The sequence below is a fragment of the Psittacula echo genome (assembly GCF_963264785.1).
Source record: "Psittacula echo genome assembly, chromosome: 4".
NCBI lineage: Eukaryota > Metazoa > Chordata > Aves > Psittaciformes > Psittacidae > Psittacula > Psittacula echo.
In genome coordinates, this window is record NC_137738.1 from 32,432,083 (window position 1) to 32,454,001 (window position 21,919).

The following is a 21,919-nucleotide window of genomic DNA, read 5'->3' on the forward strand; positions in this document are numbered from 1 at the left end:
GTCTCCCAGCTCAGTGGCAAGGAACTGACACCAGAGAGGGGGCTGATGAATTTCAGCCAGAAGCAGGCAAATTCAACTGCAATCAGTAAGGCACAAAGACGCTGCAAGAGCTAAACTTTATGTGTTTCCACCAGTGCAGAATGACAGCATCACGAAGGAGCACACACCCACAGCAGTTAGCTACCCCAATACAGTGTCAGGGCAAGTGCAGTTACCTGTGTGCAGTGCTGCAGTGGGCTTTGCTTCAGTGACTGAGATTGCACACATACGCCCATACAGATGCCTACTATCTTCCGTTTCAACGTAAGGGCCATTGATTTCCGTGTATAACTTCTGACAATTTTTTTTTGTCATTAATAACCAGTAACTTAGTGAGATGTGAAAGACAGGCAGAACATTAAAGTTCATGAAATAAAAATCTCTGACAGCTCTAATGTGGCAAGAGTGCAACTTAAAAAGAGGTTTTTAAGAGTGTTTAAAAAGAGTTGCCAATGAGTGAGCCGCTTCATGGGAAAGCCTGTGAGGTTTTTGTTTTCTTTTAAAAATCAGGTTGTGACTGATTTTGCAGCAGCAAGATGTTTAGTCTGTCCATTTCCAACTTTAATAACTTTTTAGTTACATCCAAGACAGTTCTATTTTCAGGCCAAAGGCACCTGCTATTCATCATGAGTGTGTCTTTCTCCTTCTAAAGCTGTTCCTACTTATGAAAATTGACTGACTAGAAAAGACTACTTTGGCAAAAGTAGTTATCTGCTTGCAGCAGCATTAATGTTAGAATTGTTTAAGTGTAATAAGACTACATCATGTTATTTGGGAATTATTAAAAACAAAACCTAATAAGAGTAGTAGTAATTCACAATAGAAGTACTTTGCAAAACAATAGATCCCAAAGTTACAAGGGAATATTTGACATTATCTTGTGTGATTTCCTTTATAACACACGTCATGCTTCCCTAAATTAAATTGTGCTTAGATTAAAGCATACCTGTCTGTCTTTCACACTCTCCCACTCTGCGTTCCCCCTAACTCACTCAAAGTTCAATCTTTATTTTGAAAGTGGTACAGAGAGATAAATCACTGCTAGCTGAGGTAATTTATTCCAGTGAAAAATTCTTTCACTCTTAAAACCTTGTGCCTCATATCTTGCCTGCATTAATCGTGCATGAGGGTCTTGTATGCCTTTGCTAGGCTGAAAACCTAGCTCATTGCTGAAATTTTGCTTCCATAGAGATGCTTATTTACAGGCTGTTAACAAACCAATTCTTACTTTTTTATGGCAAGATATATAAATAGAGTTTCTGGAATCCTTGACTAGAAGGCATTAATATTCAGTCTTCTATTCTTTCTGTGGATGGAATATCATTCAGGAATTTAATCATTCTTATGACACTTCTCTAAAATTTTGCTTATCCATCAACATGTCTTGAACTATGGTCCTCAGAGTAGACACAGTGTTCCAGTAGCTATCACATCAGGTTCAGGATTATGATAGAGTCTCCCCCTCTCCTGTTCCATACTCCCTGAATCCCAGGACTGCACCCCAGGATGTCTGGGTTGCTGCACCCATTTTGGAGATGACATTTGTTCTGTTATGAACCATAGGCAAAACACTATTCAAAATGCCATCTCAGTGATTGCACTCCTTAACTTTATCCTAAACACAGGAAGCTAGACTCTAAGAGCTACCTGTATACCTGTATTATATATGTGAGGAAGATGGGTCACGTCATAATTGTGCATCTGTGACCTCTTATTAACCAAAGAGAACCTAAAGAGATTAAATCCTAATTTAGGCCCTTAAAGTGTGAACACTGTCCCCTTCCACATTTCTGATCCTATCTCATGCAACAAACACTATATTCCACTCATACCTCACATCCCTTGATTGAATCACTGCATACCACTCAATACAATCACTGAGGTAGCTCTTAGCAGTCTAAGTAATGTGTCTGATGCTAATCACTTTTTAGAAATTAACTACACTTAAACCACAAGCAGCCATGGCCACTTCTGAAACACTCTGTAAGTGCTGACCCATGGATTTTTTTTGCACCTAGCAGGCATTTTCCTTGTAATAATAAACCAATTAGCACAACTAGTTGTGCCTTCAGGGCTTAGCTCTACAGGATCTAACACATCATGCACTGTTTGAAAGGACTCAAACTGATTTTGGGTCCTGTTTTTTTGGTCAAAGTTCCAAGATGGAAATTGTTCTTTTTGGATTCTGGAAAATGAATGACACCCTCTGATTCTTGTGCAAAGACTGTGCTTGAAACTGTTGCTTAATATCTTTATAGTTATAAAGTGCTTATATGGGTGGCTGTTTGATCTCTGTTAAGGTCTGTTTTACTCCCAGAATAGCTCTAAATTAGTTTAAGTAGTTACAGTATTGCTCAAAATTAATATATTGCATTTAATAATATACAACATTCAATTTAGTCTGTGTGATGTTTTTTTTTCTAAAGTATGGTTGTGATGTGCTGAAGATTTCTTTGTTTTGTAGCATCTTATGATATAGGGTCTTCCCCCCAGAGGTCCACACTTCAGAATGAGGTAGGAGAGCAGGACACTTTGGCTTGTTGGCTTTCACCAAGTCTGAGAGAATGAGAGAAGAGAGAGGACCAACGTGACATTTCCATCTGGTTTCCTCTGAGATATAAGGTGCTTAAAAAGCTTATTAATCATGGTGTGGGGCTGGCTGGACATTTGTAGTTTAATAATACACAGACCACAATGACTGAGGATATGAAAATTATCTTCTAATTTCTTGAGGCATTTTATAGTTTCAGGGTGAATGATTGCAGAGACACCTGTGATGGAACACTGGACTTGAACCTCTCCCACAAAGTCTGGAGTAGTATGGATTTAGTTCTATATTAACACTGAAGACAATGTATCGGCTTAAGACTCTTCTGTCATGGTCTGACACAGGTCAAGCTAGAATTGCTACAGCCACCACACACATACACACACACATCTCTGCTGAAATTTGTCTTAATGAACTTTACAGCTTGTATTTGCCTTGGGAAAACTAAGATCTCTTGGTTTCATGGGAAATGTGGTTATTAGAACATCTTTACAACAGTATCTTACTTTCAGCCTGCAATGAACACCTTAGATTATATTAATAGCACATATGGTCATTTTGATCATAAAACTATAAGCAAATGATTTTTATTTGCAGCTCAAGGAGAAGAATCTGAGGTGCACTTCTGTTGTCACGTAGTTTAATTAATACTCTTATATCAAGCCAGATTCTTAGTGTGCAGAAAGTTCTCTATAAAAATGAATCGTTGTCCCTGCATTAAATAGTTCCATTAACTCTGAAGAAGAGTTTTTATTAAACTACATATTGTATGAAAGCTAAGCTGTTGGTAGGGTTTAAGAACTGTGGTCAAGTAGTGTTTTTTGAAACACTAGAAATTTTAGTCGTGATAATTGCAATACAAAACTCCATAAACTGGTCTGTCAGTGCACTCAGTTTCTACGAAAATATGCTGGGAAAATGCTTACTGTTCACGTTGTGTTTGGAACATCCCCGGAAGCTTAGCTAACTTCACATTATAAGAGATTTCCAATACTGTGTTGTGTGTCCGGGCCAATGCGTGCTCTGCTGCCCCACAGTACACACTTGCCATTCCTTTGCAGGAGGTGGGAAGTCCTTCTTCTCAAATGCTGATTCAATTTTGACTTGGTTACAAAGTCTGGATGTGTCAGAGGCTGTGTCCTTTCCAAAGAGAGAAATACTTTGTCTCAGCAGGCTTGCAGATGATGACAAGCAAGTCACATCACACTCAGTGTAGGCATGCTACCTCACTGCTGGAGAAAGTGCTGTGGCTATGATGAAAGAAGGGGACTCTGGTAAAATCGACTCTGCAAAGATGTGTCTATTATTTTCATTAGTGGATTGGAAACCACACTGGATTCATACATACACAATTTAAACATACATACAGTTGAAGTCCTAAAGTGTCAACCATTCACTTGCTGGTAATCTTCTCGTTACTTCTTACTCTGTGCACTTCTTAGATGAAATGTTAGTATTTTGGGAATAATTTCATGGAAACTGTTAACAAGTTAAAATTTAATTTTTGTACTACTAAAAACATACAGTATCAGCTCAGACCAAGAGGTTTAGTTGCTCAGTGCTCAGTCCTTATGTAAACAAGCTAAAATTTTCTGGATAAAGACATTGTAAACAACTCAAGGAACTGGTCCTTCTTATATGGCAACATAGATGTTTACTGTACACAAAGTACAGTTTATGTAGTACATAATTCATGTTGTGTTTTGTAGAGAGGAGAGTAGTTTTCAACTTCTCTGAGTGTTAAGAGCAAACTCCTTCTTCGAACAATTTCCCCCAACAGAAGTGCACCCTTATGCACTCTAACACATTTGGCTTGCACTGAGACTGCTCTTCTCCTGGACTGATTTGACTACTGTTGTTATTATGAAGAAATAAACACTGACTGATCCTTGGTATGTCTGTCTGTCTGTTCAAATGTTATGAGCATGCTGTTTAGTTTTCTTGCTAGTTACAATTTTTATAGTCAATTCCTCTGAAGTCTCTGGATTTTCACTTCTTCCCTGGAGCAACCTTATTCAGGTTTCTTATCCTGTTCATGTGACTCATGGCACACGGGCTTCTTAATCTAGAAAAGTTTCTGATAAATGTGGTACATGTTCTTGCATAATTTACTTTTTGGACACATAAACTTTTAGCATTTTAAATGTCCCGTGGCAAAAAGTCACATGCTTAACTATGCATTATGTAAAGAAGAATGTCTTTTGTTTGTATTTTGAGTATTTCTCTAGAATTGAGAAAGTTCTCCAGAAATTGAGAATTTTTAGGTGTTGTGTTGTGAGATCATATTCTCTGCTTTAAAAGCTGTAAGTCAGTGAATGGCATGTATGCATCATGTTGACCAGATACTATAACCTTTATTTCTGGGAAATGTAATTATTGTTATGAATAAATTTCCCCATGTCTGTCAGTTCCCTGAAAAAATAATAGCAATGTATTTTTCAAATAAATTAATTGTACAGTGAAGCCTAAGCTCCAAGTTCTTCTCTGGTGAACAAAGAAATAAGTAGGGAGTCATATGGTTGGCATATGGATGAGATACATGGGAGCAGGTATATCTTCCTCTTAGGCAAATAAAGCTTAGGACCTCCTAATGTCATTAGGCTTCCTGGGCCATAATGAGCCCTCTCTCTTTCTGGAGAATGATATGAGTAATGAAGAACTGATCTCCTCAAAGACCATAAAAGATATCTTTTTTTGTGCTGTTTGCTGGATTTTCTAAAGTTGGTGAATATAAGGGGCAAACTCTAAAAGCAATTCAGCCCTACCTCAACAACACAAACCCTGTTCCTGCATAATAAAGCAGACACGCTTTGGTCAGTCTTTTGGACACCTGTCCTTCAAGGAACATTTCTTTCTTCTTCTATAAGCTAATTTCCTGCAGATTTGTGATGGAAGCAAGCTTTAGAAAAATGTTGCTCTTTTCTGGGTGATGAATAACTTCCTCAAATCCCCTAATCCTGGAAAATCACTTCAGCTCATTTGTTGTTTTATCTGTGCTTTTTGTGCATTTCAAATTTGATTAGATTGAAAGCTGTTTAAAAAAAAAAACAAACAAACATTAATGTGGGTTTGCCAAAGCCACAATTGTAACGGAAAGCCACTGCCTGAGGCAGAAAGCTGTAAACGTGAAGGAAACGGGAAGTTAGCAGACATGACAGCATACAGAAGTGGGAACCTGTAGAGACAAGTACATGAACCTATGTTTTGTTTTGCTTTGTTTCTGGTGAGAATTAAGAAAACAGAAATAGCAACCATGTCAGCAGTATGAGGAATATCAGATTTGATTCAGGAACTGAAGATGTATGAATCTCAGAGGACTGGCAATGCAGCTGAAAGCAACAAAGGTCTCTTTGTTGGAGTTTGGGGAGATGACGAAGGAAAAAACTCTGAGGTTTAGCATAAAAAATCAAAGCTGGAAATCACATCTGTAAAACCAGGCCTGTGTGACAGGAAGCTATAGGGTGAGAACGACAAAATAGGTAGTGGAGTGATGATGTATTTTGGCTGGGTTAGAGGTTAAAGCAAGCAGCATCAAATGATGGCTAATCCCCCAGAGAGGAAGACAACCAGTGCAAAGAGACTTAGTGGAATTCAATGAGGAATGGTGTTCACGTCCTTTAGACATATCAGGATAATATCCAGACAGAAGACAAGCTAGAAAACAAAAGACCAGAAAGTATAACCTTGCCAATAAAAATCAGGTCTACCTGACTGAAGGTGTGGGTGTGAGACAAATACAAAACAGGTCCATAAGAAGCTTAGGGGAATGGGTTCATATAGTGACCTAAGGCTCAAAAGGGTTATATTAGGAGTAGTAAAGAAGACCCAGATTCATAATTTTAGTGAGAAAAAATGTTGAAAAATTGAGGACTTGGGTGATCTAAGGGAGGATGGAAAAATGAAAGTGTGAAGAGTTAAGTGGAAATGTTCATTGAAGATTTTGAAAGAGAGGGGTGGAGATCGTCTTATTCATTGTGTGGGAATAGGTCTGGTTCTTAAGACCTGTGAATTTTATTTATACTACCTTACTACAAGGGCCTAGCACACTGAGGCTATCCTTGACTTTTCTGCCTCCTGTTGTAGCATTTTGTCTTTTATTGCAGACTGTGAGTTTGTTATAGAATGCCGAGACATGCATTGAGGCCTAGGGTGCATAGAAAAATCCAGACCAGCTAATGGGTGGCTTCCTAGAACTCCCTCATTGCTTCTGTTTGCAGAGGATTGGGCTTACAAACCAAGGTTCTTCAGAACACTTATTCCTAAATACAAGACTGATTTCTTTTGTTTATTATTTAGTATTACTTAATCTATGCACCCAGAAATATTCTTTATGAGTAGGAGGAATACCAACATTAATACCAACATACCAACATAAAATACCAACATTACAGTTATTGCAAATCAACTAACTGCGCCATATACATTTTCTTCCAAATATCCAAATATATGATTGAAACATCTCATTGGCATAAAAATATAGAGGATAGAAGAATAATACTTTAAGGGCAGTAGTGTAAGACCCATCACTTAAATAATGTAAAATATCACCCCATGTAAAGTTTTCAGGCATATATTAGAGGGAAGAGTCATACATTGGCCAGGATAGGACAAGATGACCTAAGAGCTCTTTCATCTATAATTACATGTTTATATTCTTAATATTTTTAGCAACTAGATAAACATGCTACTGGATTTGGTGTCCAAACAACATTTAAAAGATTAAACATGATGTCTATATGAATAATAAAAATATAATGTATATTATATTGTGAGCAATAGTTTTTGATCCAGAAATACTGTATTGAAAGAATGAGATATATTCTTAGTACCATCTGGTTTGCCATGTTTATATTAGTACCTATTTAGTAATCCTCTAAACTAGATTATGGTGTCTATACTGTAAATTGTGGATATATCTAGATATGCTTCTGTACACACACACACACAACTCACACTATACTATTCACTAAGGACCTGTTCAATGTGATCTCTGATCTCTATCATTTTTAGCAAACCCCATCACCAATAAGTCTAAACAGAGGAAAAAGACTAGAATTTATAATACTGTTAATTAGAAATGCAAGAACACAGAACTAGAAGAGACTTATGAAATCACATCCTATCTTTTTACAGACAAACATTTCCAGTAATTCTGTAAGAAATTTAGGATGATTTTTTTCACTTTCAGCTTATAATAATCTAGTTTACAGATAAACTGTTTTGCTTGCATTAACCTCACCTGTGTACAATGTTTTTTTCATCCCATTTCTATCACTCTTGTATTCAGGTGCTTCCAGCTCATGATATCACATGCCTCCTCTGGATTGGTGATGCTTTATGATTTTGTTTAATTTGTAAATCATAAGGTCATTGCTACTGTCTTTGAGGAAACAACATTAATGCAGAAGTTTCAAGATCATACCAGTCTCAGGAGACCTTTCTTGCTAAACTCCTCTAGCTGGCTTCAGCACTATTCTTTTCATCATCTCTTCATTAGTTCATTTTTCGTCAGAGAACATACTAATCTCCAGCTTAACTAATGACTTCCGTATTAACTAATACCAGATGCCAGTAGTTCAGATAAATGAGATCTATATTATTGCCTTTGTTTAGACAATTAGCTGTTTCATCAAAAGAAAGACATCAATCTAGTGTTATGTATTTTACCTCTGATAAACCCATGTAATATTTTTTTTCTCCATTTCTCTCTCCTTATATTAAATCATTTATTGAAAAATAGAAAAAAATAAAGCCTGATATACCATGAAGAGTTAGGCAAACGGGCTTTTTCAGTAAAAAAACTTGCTGCTCACAAACCATTTGACACTGTCCTGTCTTGAAGCAAGAAAAAAAAAGATAAAACATATTCTAGTAACTTCCAACAAAGTAATGTAAATAAACAGTCCCAATATTCTCAGGCTCATGCATTTTCTCCAAAGATTTGCATTCTTTCTCATTTAAGATAAAATTGACGATAAGGAAAATATGTTGGAAAGAAAATTCTAATTATTTTATCCATTAGAATTGGATAATACTTCAGTCCTGAATTAAGAACATTCGCTTTGTAGAGTCTGTCAGAGTAGACTCTCCGTATCCTTTCAAGCTAAAGCCTCAGGCTGATGCCTTATTACATCAGCTCATTCCACATCTGGGTTCTGGAAAGAAACTTGCACATCAGGACAGGGTCTTAAGGATACCCTTATGTGTATGTTATGTATTCTGGAAATGGTTGTTGTTAAAAAAAAGAGACTTCATTATTAGGTCTAGTGTCTGTGTATTGGTAAAACTTTACCAACTGGGTGCTCAGTTCTGTGTGTTTCAGTGTTATTAGGTCAGATTGAGCTGTTCTTGAACTTTGCCTGCAAAAGCACCAGTGTTGTCTCTTCCTTTGGAGTTTCTTGTATGCTTGCTTATCTCATCTTGTAACATTTCATTTTAGAAATGGTACTTCGTGGTTCTCAGGATCCATGCGAAACCATGCCTTGACTCAACTTATGCAAGAACAACTTACCAAAACCCAGCCTTTATGTCTATTTGGTTTATAACGACCCTCTTAAATTTTCTTCTATTTCACCTCATCTCATGGTGCCTCAGGTCTGTTTCTCTTTTACTTAGTCTTTGTCTACTTAAGACTAATATCAGGTTTCTCCATTTCACAATTAAAGGAATTTTCAGTCCTTCCAGTCCATGATGTTAGCAAGAAAACTGGTACTTTTCATTTGACAAATTTTCTGTGCTCATTGACCTATGAGGAAATTCTGTCATTGCTTCCAGCTATGGGAATCTAGACTCAATGATCTGTCTGGTATGGTTCAGTTTCATAATGCTTTGTTTCTAACTGAGGAACTTTTACTTTGTTGTTTCTTTTCAGGTTTTGTTTTTTTGAAATGCAATGAGAAGTTTTACTTAGATTCTACAAGTAGAAATAGATATCTTGTGGTTCTTAGCGAGAAGTCGTTTTAACTTCTCTAAGCCATTTTTTGAGATAATTACAAAAATAAGGAACATTTCTTTTATTGACCCGAAATTAAACACTTCATTATTACATCTGAAGTGAACATCTGTTTTATTTAAACTAAAATGTTTATTTGTTCTTAACTTAGATATAACTAATTTTGGACAAAAAATACAGAAAATGGCCAACCAAAATGGAGACATACTTTCTTTTTTTTCTAAAATCCTTAAAATCTGCCTTTTAGAAAAGTTGCTCTTGGTGAAATATGTTCCTTATTTGGAAAGGTGTACAGCACTATAGAAAATGTTTCTGCTTCGCACTGACAAGCAATTACAGATACTCAGTGTACTCTAATTACATGGTACATTGAAACAATTATATACATATTGTCTCTTTTTCCACATTCAGAATATTCCAGTAATTTACTTATCCAATTATTCTTAATGCTCTTCCACTTTGTGTTTCCTACCACATAGAACAATGTTTAGTTTACAGAATTCAGAGCTAGGCACTGAAACAAATGTTTCAAAATACTGAGTATGGAAGACATATTGCATCAAAGCTTGGAGAGTTTTACAAGTCAGTTTAGGGAGTCATCTTCTAGATGCTTCTCTCACGGCTAAAAGCTGCTGCATCTTTACGTGGAAAACTATCTCCAAAAAGCCCTTCAGCCTTTGTTTCGTGCATAGGCCATTTACTTCCCTTATTCCAGAAAGTTTTTGTATCATATGATCTGTATATGTGTGGCCAAATTTTGATACTTTTTAAAGGTAGATTTGCCACAGTGTTTAGGAAAAACCAGACCTAATCCCTCTAAAATTCAATATATAGAACAATGGTATTACATTCTGTCTAATGAATAATTAATTGCTCAGATTACTGTCTGGTAATTTCTCTACCATAAACTCTTTTTAGACATATTTCTGTTATCAGAGAATGACATCTGTCTTACCATTTTCTTGAGTGTTTCTCTCCCAGGTAGGATAAGGTATAGTTCTTTCTGTGAGACTTAGTTGAATCTTTTTCTTTGAGTAATGAGCAAATAGCTGCATCTGCATCTTCTTTTTAGCATTTGCAGCTGTTACTTTTCCATGTCTAGATGTAAACTCATTCCACAGATGATTGCCATAGCGCTAAGATAGCCCTGAAAGTAGGAATTATTCCTTTGGTTTATTGTCCAAGTGTGTGTGCAAGCACCTGCTCATATTTCAGTAGTTAGAAAAAGTGTGTTCTAAGATTATGCATTTTTAAAGGAGAGAATAACTTGTACTTTATTGATGTAGTCCACGGTACTGCACATTTTCTTACACAAAAATACTCTCCTAGTGGTGTTATTAGGGAAGAATGGAGAAAAATCATATTACTAGGCCTTCTATAAAACCCAGTGAAACTTTAATTTAAAATACTTTTTCTTCCTGAAATTATTTTAACCTGATCAATAAGGAAAGTGGCAGAAAACAGTTCAGGGCCTTGTGTGATCCAAAGTCAGTAAGCACATATTCCTCTGAATAAAATCCATTATATTGCACTGACCTCAGTAATTCCTGAGTTTAAACGTCAAGAAAATTTTTGTTATTTATTTCATTCTTACAGATTTTCTCAGAGGGAAAAAAGTTTGGTAGAAATATGGCTTGAAGCCCTATTTCTGACTAAATATATAATACATATAGATATAATGAAGTAAAATAAAGGCTGTTGCCTATTCAGACTTTTTCAGTTGCCTTTAGTATTATTTATTCCCATCTAAGTTTCAAGTGTAAATCACTACTGCTAATGAAGGTGTTCGATTACAATATTATCATCTTAAGTTTTCCACTTCTATTTCTTTTGTTATGATAAGATTATAGAATCATAGAATCACAGAATAGTTAGGGTTTGAAAGGACCTTGAGATCATCTAGTTCCAACCCCCCTGCCATGGGCAGGGACACCCCACACTAAACCATGTCACCCAAGGCCTCATCCAACCTGGCCTGGAACACCGCCAAGGATGGAGCATTCACAACCTCCCTGGGCAAACCATTCCACTGCCTCACCACTCTCACAGTAAAGAATTTCTTCCTTATATCCTATCTAAACTTCCCCTGTTTAACTTTGAACCCATTACCCCTTGTCCTGTCACTACAGTCCCTGATGAACAGTCCATCCCCAGCATCCTTGTAGGCCCCCTTCAGATACTGGAAGGCTGCTATGAGGTCTCCACGCAGCCTTCTCTTCTCCAGGCTGAACAGCCCCAACTTTCTCAGCCTGTCTCCATACGGGAGGTGCTCCAATCCCCTGATCATCCTCGTGGCCCTCCTCTGGACTTGTTCCAACAGTTCCATGTCCTTTTTATGTTGAGGACACCAGAACTGCACACAATACTCCAAGTGAGGTCTCAGGAGAGCAGAGTAGAGGGGCAGGATCACCTCCTTCGACCTGCTGGTCACGCTCCTTTTGATGCAGCCCAGGATACGGTTGGCTTTCTGGGCTGTGAGCGCACACTGAAGCTGGCTCATTTCCAGTTTCTCATCGACCAACACCCCCAAGTCCTTCTCTGCAGGGCTGCTCTGAATCTCTTCTCTGCCCAACCTGTAGCCATGCCTGGGATTGCGCCGACCCGGGTGTAGGACCTTGCACTTGGCATGGTTAAACTTCATAAGGTTGGCATCAGCCCACCTCACAAGCGTGTTGAGGTCCCTCTGTATGGCGTCCCTTCCCTCCAGCGTATCAACTGAACCACACAGCTTGGTGTCATCGGCAAACTTGCTGAGGGCGCACTCAATCCCACTGTCCATGTCACCAACAAAGATGTTGAACAAGACCGGTCCCAACACCGATCCCTGAGGGACACCACTCATTACCGGTCTCCAGGCGGACATCGAGCCATTGACCACAACTCTGCGTGCGGCCATCCAGCCAGTTCTTTATCCACCGAGTGGTCCACCCATCAAATTGATGTCTCTCCAATTTAGAGACAAAGATATCATGTGGAACAGTGTCAAAGGCTTTGCACAAGTGCAGGTAGATGACGTCAACATGATTAAAATAAGGATTTTAGAGATATCCAGCAAGAAATATCATTGATGCTTTTTACTTAGAAAAATTTGTGAGTGCACACCATCTAATCACCTGAATGCCTAATTAGATTTTTCTGTTTCCTTATTTGAGTGTATCTCAAATTTACAATCCATGTGCAAAACAGCATGGAATTGCAAAATGATGTAAGTATAGCTAAAAAATTCCAAGCATTGCTTACCTCTCTCATTTCAGGTATACATACAATTGTGATTTTAATGCATGCTTTAAATGTCAGGAATTTGTATTGATGACTGCCTTGGGGCCTGAAGGTTGGAGATTTATAGCAGACAGTAAATCAGTTTTATTTTCTTGGTAGTGTTAAATGAATTCAAAATAAATCTGTTTACAGACTTTGTTTTTACATTCCTGTATTTGAATTGGGCAATTTGTAGTCTGAAAGCTTATCAAAATGTAATTTGAGTGGCATACATGTTACTATTACTTCTAGGGTTGGATTTAGTCCCATATGGAGTTCAGATTTGTAATAAATTTTTGTTTGCCATGGTAAAAATAATATTGCTTGATCCACTCATTTTTATTATCACTGGATTCTCTGCAGGGATAAATCAATGTTTAGCTTCGGTCTATCAATGTCTTCATACCATAGGAATAACAACTTGAAAATTAATTTCCAGTCGTCTGACTGATCCTACCTCTTTACCTTTGCCATTATTCTGGTATGCAGCTTCATAAATCATAGATCACTGCAAAAGTCTAACAATGGGCATATCAGAAGGGGAAAAAAGTTACTAAAATGAAACAGGTGGGAGGAAAATAGTTATTCACTTCACTTTTAAAGGGTATTTTCACTAAAAGTTTAGAAGGAAGGGCTCATAATAGTCTTGTGGCTTTTGGCTTGGGGAATGTGGAGTCATAGAGTGGATCAGACCTACTGTTGTTGCTCTAAGATTGACATCGGCCACTATGAAAAGCTTCAGAGGAAGACAGCCAGCAGTAGGCAGATAGGAGAAGAAAATTAGTCTCTGGTCACCTAATGGAGAACATATACATGCAGTATGAATAAGAACTAAAACCTGACTAAAGAGATATTAAACACTGTAATCAATTTATTTTGTTTAATAATTTGTTAATTTATTTGTTATTTTAACGTATGTGTATCTAGGTAGCTAAATTTTTTTGCATTAAATAGAAATTTTCTTTAATCTTCTTTTGATGGATACACAAAGCCTTGATGCACTTTCATTTATGTGACTGAAATGGCAGGGCTTAATCTACTTTCCAGTGCACAGTTTTGAAAGAGGTAAATCTGTGGTTGATCCCTTCTATTCTCAAGTTCCAGAAAAGATGCAAGCTATCTGTATTTTAACATGAAAATTGCAGTGCAGAATCAGCTGTATCACAGGGCACAGGAAGCCTAATTTCAAGGAGATCATGCCTGCTTTGGCAATTATTTTTTCAATGTATTTCCATTCAGCTGCTGGTGGATGGGAGAATTAAGAACACAAGAAATGCCTTACTTGCCCAGACAAATGGTCCATCTGCCCTTATTCAGTCTCTGCAACGGTAAATTGAGATCACAATGGAGAGAAAGCAAAGGCCTGAACACTTCTTGTCATCCATTCTTGTCATTTCTCTCAGCACTCAGAATTGTTTTATTAGATATCACAAATGTACATTCCTGCTTTGTGATTTTAATATACATTTCCAGAAACATTATCCATGTTTCTCTGGCAAAAAAATCCTGAACTACCCAGTGAGTAAAGAAGAAATTTCTTCTACCTGTTTTCTGCCTACGTGTGGAACTGACTTCCTCAGTTCTTTTGTGGCAGGTCTTGGTGAACAACAGCTGGATATCCAGCTTATTCACAGCTTTCATGGTTACATAAACCTCAGTCTTATCCTCCTGCATGGTGTCCCTGAGCCTTTTTCTTTTCAAACATGAAATTATTTTGGGCAACTAACAGTGACAGCACCAATGCTCTTCTCCAGTTATAACTCCAAGTTCAGTGCTGAGTATGCATGTTTAGAGTATTTTCCCTTAAGGTATTATTTTGTCTATACCTACAACAAGATGTTTCTACTATCTTTCTGCCCTCTTTCTCAGTTTTCTGAAGTTTTCTGAAGTTTCCCATTATCAGAACAGCATTTGACTACTGAGAAGAACTGTATCACCTGCAGTCTTGGAAACTTCAGTTCTCTGTTACGTTTACAGGTCATTGATGAAGATTTTAAATAAAAACTAGTAGGGTAGGATCAGACTTTTTAATTAACTTAATTCATTAATGGTTTCTGCAAAACGATCAATGCTGACAACACCGCCACTACGCCTTGATTGGTTAGGTAGTCCTTGTGACAAGGCAATAGACAGATTCCCAAATTTTCCCGATTGCAAACATTGTAGGTGTAAGTGATATATGTCTCACTAAATTAACTCTGGGGACATACAGTTTTCTCTGCACATGTCAGGTCAGAGCAGAGAAGCACCTAACTGAAACAAATTGGTTGCAGATCATCTAGAAGACTTATGTCATTTGTTGTCTTCATAGGGTATGTAGGTGTTTGGTGAAACCATGCTAAATAGTACTGCAGTGGGGCTGGTTGGTTCTGCCCACAGGAGTGTGGCAAAATGGTTTGCTCTGCCTGGAGGAACATAGGCTTTTGTTTAACATTAGATCTTCTGATGATTTGATTGCAGATGAAAAGCATGACTTCCTGGATCGTTTCAGTGCAAATTTATCTCCAACCTACATGATGGTGATGTGAAAATTGATTTATTGTCTAAACTAATCACAGGGTGGTAATTACAAACATCAGATCATTGCACATATGAACTCATTATGTCTTGTTTATCATTAAATGTTGTCTGGGCATTATGTTTTCTTGCCCCTTTCAAATATTCCTTTTTTGTCTCGATCTGGAAGAATATTGATGAGTGATTTATTTAGTTTCAAACCAAATTCAAAACATTGTTATCACATTTAACTGTGATTTGGCAACATCAAATATGCCAGAGCATTAGTCTTGCTGAAACTGGGATGGTTTAAGGGTAGAGTTGAGAAAAAATTTTCACAGAGGACACCTTTTATTAGAGTATCAAATCGCAGCATAATAAAGCAAACACCCTTTTGAGTCTCATTAATTGTACACTGGCAAGATGATGTTTGCCTAAAGATAGCTGGTGGGTCTCAAAACCTCCTTTTTTTTGAGGGAGAGGAGGGAGATTGGGACGAGGTTGTGGTGGTGGTGGTGGTTCCTATTGTCCTTGTCTACTGAAAACTTACTCTGTTCCTATGAAAAAATCCTTTCTTTTAGACAGATTATAGGAAATGTTAACATAGTACTCAGGGTTCAGTCAGTTCAGACAGCATGAATACTTATTTGAAAAAGGCATGGATTTATATAATATATATATATATTGACTCTCAGTACCTGTCCCAGATAAAGATGTATGCATGAGTGATATTGCTGCTGAAATTTTGCAGTGCTGGCAGAAAGACATTGAAAAGTGAGTAAAGGAGACAGAATGGAAATGACAATATAGAAGAATGGGAGTTGATGACTATTTTTGTAGAGGACTTGCATCTAGAACTATGGGGCACTTCACACAGGCATTTGATGTGTAATGATGATAATCACTATTACTGCTATCAGAATACCCAGGAGACTGCAATATATGATACGCTTGAACACAAAAGTCTAAATAACTGAAAACTAAACAAGAGGTGAGAGACAAAAGGTAGATTCAAGAGAACATAAAAAAACTCCCAAAGCAGCTAAAATTCAAGGGCATCATTCATCACTGCACAGACAATGTAACTGGTATTAAGTGTGGTGTGTAGGTTTGTGGGTTTTTTAAACTCATAATAAGTATTTGCATAAGGAAATTTTAATGTCATTAAGGTGGTTTGTTATTATTGAGGAGGTAGTCTTCAGTGGGATGTAACTGGGAATAAGCACAAAAGTGCTTGCTGCTGCCACCATTACCTCTTACATAAAGAAGACTGGTATTACAAGTCACAGAATGTAAGTGATAGGTTTTGTAGCTCTGAGAAGTTTTCAAAGTACAACTGGATACTTGATGCTTTGGTCAGGCCATTTGATAGGAGAGGAGGAGGCAATCTGAGATGAAATCAACACCTGCCTTGCCATAGCAAAGGTTATTTCAGACAATGTCTGAGCTTCTGAGAGATTTTTAATTCTATGGACAGAAAAGGAAGTCCCCACTGGATGTCACATCTTGAGCATAAAGGATTTCCAATGTTTATATATAGATCTAATGTTATTACCTATAGAAGTGACCAGATTCTGAGTGGATGTGTGGTGTCTTGGGTGTGGTGGAGGTTTGTCTGTGATGTAAGAAAGGGCAAAGGACAAAGGTGTAGACAATGTTCTTTGAATTTGACACCAGCAATTCTAGACTTCTTATTATACAGCTGTGCAAGTAACTGATTTTTCTGTTGGGTGTATAAAACCAAACACATTCAACACATAATTTCCGCTGAACCAGAACGAAAAAGTTTCCCACTACTTTGTAAAACAGAGACCCCCAACACTTCTGTTCCAGCTTAAGAAAGCATTCTCTCTGGCTCAACATTTGGCTTTTTTTTTCTTCTGAAAATACTTAAAAAAAGAACAGAACTGTATGTGGTCTCGATAAACCACTTGGAAACAAACAACAAAAACTTTTTTACCCTTATTCAGATCTTATTACCAAATTAGATATGAATTTGTGAAGAGTTTTAGTGGTAACAAAATTGCTGATTTCAGTGGGTGGGGCTACTTGGGCAAAACAAACATTCACTTGGTTCCTATTATAATTCTGACTGCCAGGGTACGAGCCCGCTCTGGTGGCTTGGTGTGAGCTGGCCTTCTGTCAAACCTGTGTTAGCTGTTCCCGCATGGGTGGGTCAAAGCTACTGTAGATGAATGATTATAATCCATGTTCCATTCTTTGTATTTAAATTGGGTGAATAAGTCATAGACACTGTAGCAATGCACAGGCAAGCCCTCAATGACCTTAGTTTTATGTGCCTTTCAAGCTACAAATCCTTCTGTCTTGTCAGGTGGTCATTTCCCAATACACCTGTCCTGTAAATACTGAGAAATGATTTCCAAATATTATGAAAAGTGTCATTTAGATGTTGCCCAGAAGTAAATCAATTAGACAAAACTGTGTGGCAGAATAGTTTACCTTTTAAACAACATCATCAGTCTTCAGCTGGTGTCATGTAGTTACTGATTCTGACTACTAATTCTGATTTATGCTTTACTGTTCTAAATGAATGAGCTTGCTTTCAGACTAGGTAGTATTTAGTGTAAGTAGAGTGCCAGGCCCTGGTTCTTGAAATAAAACGTGTTTATATTGTTGGGAAGTGATGTAATGGCAGCCCAAATTGTGTTTATTAGCATGTGAAAACCTTTAGCAATATATCCGTCTGTTTTCTATTAGAGATTTGTACGCAATGACAAAAAATGTCCATGGATAACAAACTGGAAAATGTATGCATATTTGGCTGGCTGTAAGTGTTGGGGAGGGTTCAGGGGCTGTTTGTTGTTGTGTTGTTTTTTAAAATATTTTCCAGTGACAGAACAGGTTTTATGAAGGTGCTGTAGAGAAACAACATTATCTTTTGTTTGTGCGTTTGATTGTTTTAATAAGAAAATAAAAACAAAAGTCAACCTGAAAGTTACCTGCCTTTCTCTGCATGTGTTGGGAAGTGTGGGTACTTACAAAGGTTTAAATTTTGATACAGCACCATTTCTTATTTGTTTACTTATGTTGCTGAAACACATGGGAGCTCCACTGAGTATTTACAGACCTCTTTTGCTGGGTAATTTATTGGTGTATAGTGAGGCTGCTTCTTATTCATGAAGTTAGCCTTTTATATCTGTTTCACTAAAAGTAAAGTCAAGGTGTCTGACGCCTTTCTGAATTTAGGCTTTACTACATTTGAGGGCAGAGATATGAGAGAAGGCATTCTCTGTGTAATTTGAAGTTATTTTCACATTTACATATAGTTTTATATATTTTTTTAAGGAATTTAAAGAACCCAAACCAATCACCAATAGAGTAAATATTCAAACATTATGAGTGCTGCTCTTTTCTTCTGCATTTTCACAACCTTTTGTGGCACTCAGGTGTTTCTTTTTGTCATTTTGTTTATTTGTTTTAAGTAATATCTTAATTTATAAATTTTTCTCTTTGATTGCAAACGTTGTATGGCATAAAAGCACATATTTTAGCTTTATGTTTGAATGTTGTCTAGTTCTCACACCATAATTATCTTGGAAAAATCAAATATTGCAAAGCAGGAAAATGCATCAAACAAAATCAAACACTGAAGGGAGATGTTCCCCTGAAATAACCGGAATGTTGTTGAAATTAAAGTCCTCCTTTAGAAGTGATACAGCAGATGATAATGAGGTTTAAGCAATTCAAGTTAAATCTGAGGACAAAAGTAAAAGAATGTGCTCATTTCATAGCCAATTTAAAGTAAATTGAAGCTTCAGGATATTTTCTAGAGAATCTTTGGGTTTAGTACAGCTTGTAACAGGCAAAGATCCATGTAGTATGAAAGAGGCAATTGTATATATAGATAAAATTGCTCCTTCTTTTATAGATGCCCTGGACAAAGATTTTTGGAAATAAATTTTCTTGCTGGAAATTCAGCCGGGAAACGAGTTTATAAAATAATTGTTTCTGAGATATTTATTATTTTTTTCTTTTTTTCATTTACAATAATATGTGATTCAAAAATACCGAGGTGGAAAATAATGAACATGCATCAAAGTCAATGTTTGGGAAAGCTAGATGGAACCGTTTAAGTGGAATTTAGATCTGTGATGATTACATGGAATGTAGTTATGGTTGGGGATTATAATTCATCTGGAAATGCAGTCAACAGAGAATATTGTGTGTAAAAGTGAAGATATGTCTAGGTTCCACAACGTAGCGATGGCAATGTCAATCTTAATCTCAGAGATTTAACAAACTTTTGCAATGGTGTAAGAATTTATTCAATAAGCCATGTAAGAAAAAAAAAACCAACAAACCCTCATCAAACCTCCAGTAATTTGGAACCTCTGAAAGTTTTTTCCAAATGATATAAAAGCTTCTGTTAATAGCAGTTAGACTGTAGGGAGCAACAAAGGAAAGAAAGTTCACAAATGAGTAGATGAAGTGGCCAGAGTAGCTGGGAGGAGGACAAAGCCTCTGAGGATCCTTCCGCTGGTTGGAGGCATCCATGCAGCACTGCATTAACACCCGCCAACCCTGAACGCAGCCACTTGCCTGCTGAGCCCCAGTGGAGTTTTTTTTACTCATTGCTCAAAACATGTGTGGAAATATCTTTAGTCAGGATGTGATGAAATCAGTGAAGCATTAACTGCAGGATCGTAATAGAATCATGTCTGATTGTTTTGTGATTGCAGCTTTCCCAGTGGTTTATATTTGGACTTTGTTCACAATTAGCCTATTGCTGTCTGGAATTTCTTTGTGTTCTTGACAAATAAGGGAAAATTGACTCCTTCAACAGCTCTGGAATACATACAGAAGAAGGAAAGCTTGCCTTATAGTGCATATCTCCTAGACAAGTTTCTGATTTGTTCTAATGATTTGTCTCCATAGCTTAAATGTGAAGATTATAGAATCATAGAATCATTTAGGTTGGAAAGAACCTGTAAGATCATTGAGTCCAACTGCTAACCTAACACTGCTAAGTCCACCATGTCCCTAAGCACCATATTTATACATCTTTCAAATACCTCCAGTGATGATGACTCCACCACTTCCCTAGGCAGCCTATTCCAATGCTTGACAACCCTTGTGGTGAGAAAACATTTCCTAATATACATCTAAACCTCCCTCGGAGCAACATGAAGCCATTTCCTCTTTTTTTGTTGCTTGTTACTAGGGAGAAGAAATTATTTCTTATGTTCTCAATATCATTCTGAAGTAATTATAACTGCAACTTTCAGCAATGATTCTTTACAACTGCGGAGTCATTTTCCCATGGATACCCACAAGGTAGAATCTGTTCTGGTCTCCAGTTCAAGAATAAATAGACTTTTTGTGTAGCTAACTGTAAAGCTTCCAGTTTTTAATGGGAAGTCCAAAGGATGAGATTCCATCAATAGTAAGAGAAATGCATTACACTGAATTCAGAAGAACTGCCACTTCGTTAATGTGTATTGAAGTCTTGATGTGTACCCTGGTAGAGGAAGCTCATGACAGTGCACCTCATGCCACGGTGAAATATTCCTAGTATCATTTGGAGAAGTAAAAAATCTCTACAATTGTCTGCATAAAGCAGATATGGTAAGAATAATTTTGTTTACATGACATCATTTTTACTATCAAGCTGTATATGAGATGGAAGTAACTGTGTGGAATGATTTTGCAGAGCTTCATGAAAGTTAGATATATAATTTCTCTTTTTTCCTGTTTTTTTACTCTAGTTCATATTTGTCTTGAAAGGACATGAATTGCTGCCTCTGAAGACTGGTGTCTCAGATGGCAAGGATCATCTTTTAAAAGTTCTTGTCTCTTTCCACTGGCTGCCAAAGCAATCCTGGTGACTCATTTGAAAACACACTTTACAGGTAGGCGTAGATCTTGCCTATCATGTTCTGCTTGGTGGGAAAGAGATCTGTATCCAGCCATCAACCTTTGCTAAACTGATTCACTATGTAACAATCTTCATCTGTTAATGACAAAATAATGGGAACAGTTTTGCAGATCACTCATTGATTCCAATGTATGAACATCTTGCACAGCAGTGACCTCCTCCCTAATTATTTAACATATAAGAGAAGTGTGAAACGCTTGCAAAAATTGGCATAAATTTGCCCTAAAATTAATAAATAACAATCTAGCTCCTCAGTGTACAACTTTCATCTGCATTATTATTGCCTGAAAAGCTCAAAATCTCCTTCAGATTTCCAAATAAACTGACATTCTGCTTTCTGCTCTTGGAAGTATCCAGTGTTGGGTAATGATGAAGGATGCAGTGAAATGCCTGGCAAATCATATTTGTACTGATGAAAGAACTTAACTGAGCTTGACTAGTAGCGATGTTTTTGCTAGGACTAGAGGTTTATCTCTCTGACCTGAAGAGATTTGATCTGACACGATCAATGCAAATAAATGCTGCAGTAACTCTCAGAATTAACAACCCTCAGAAAGGATTCACTTTTGTGAGAGTTGTAGTGTCCGTATGAGACAATTTTATAGATAGAGAAGGTCTTATGAGTAAGATGCAGAGGGCCATCTTCTAAAACCTGCTGGTTCTGTGAAAAAGTCAAACAGTAATTCCATGTACTGAAAATTATCGTGAAGATCAGAGTTGTTCATTGCAG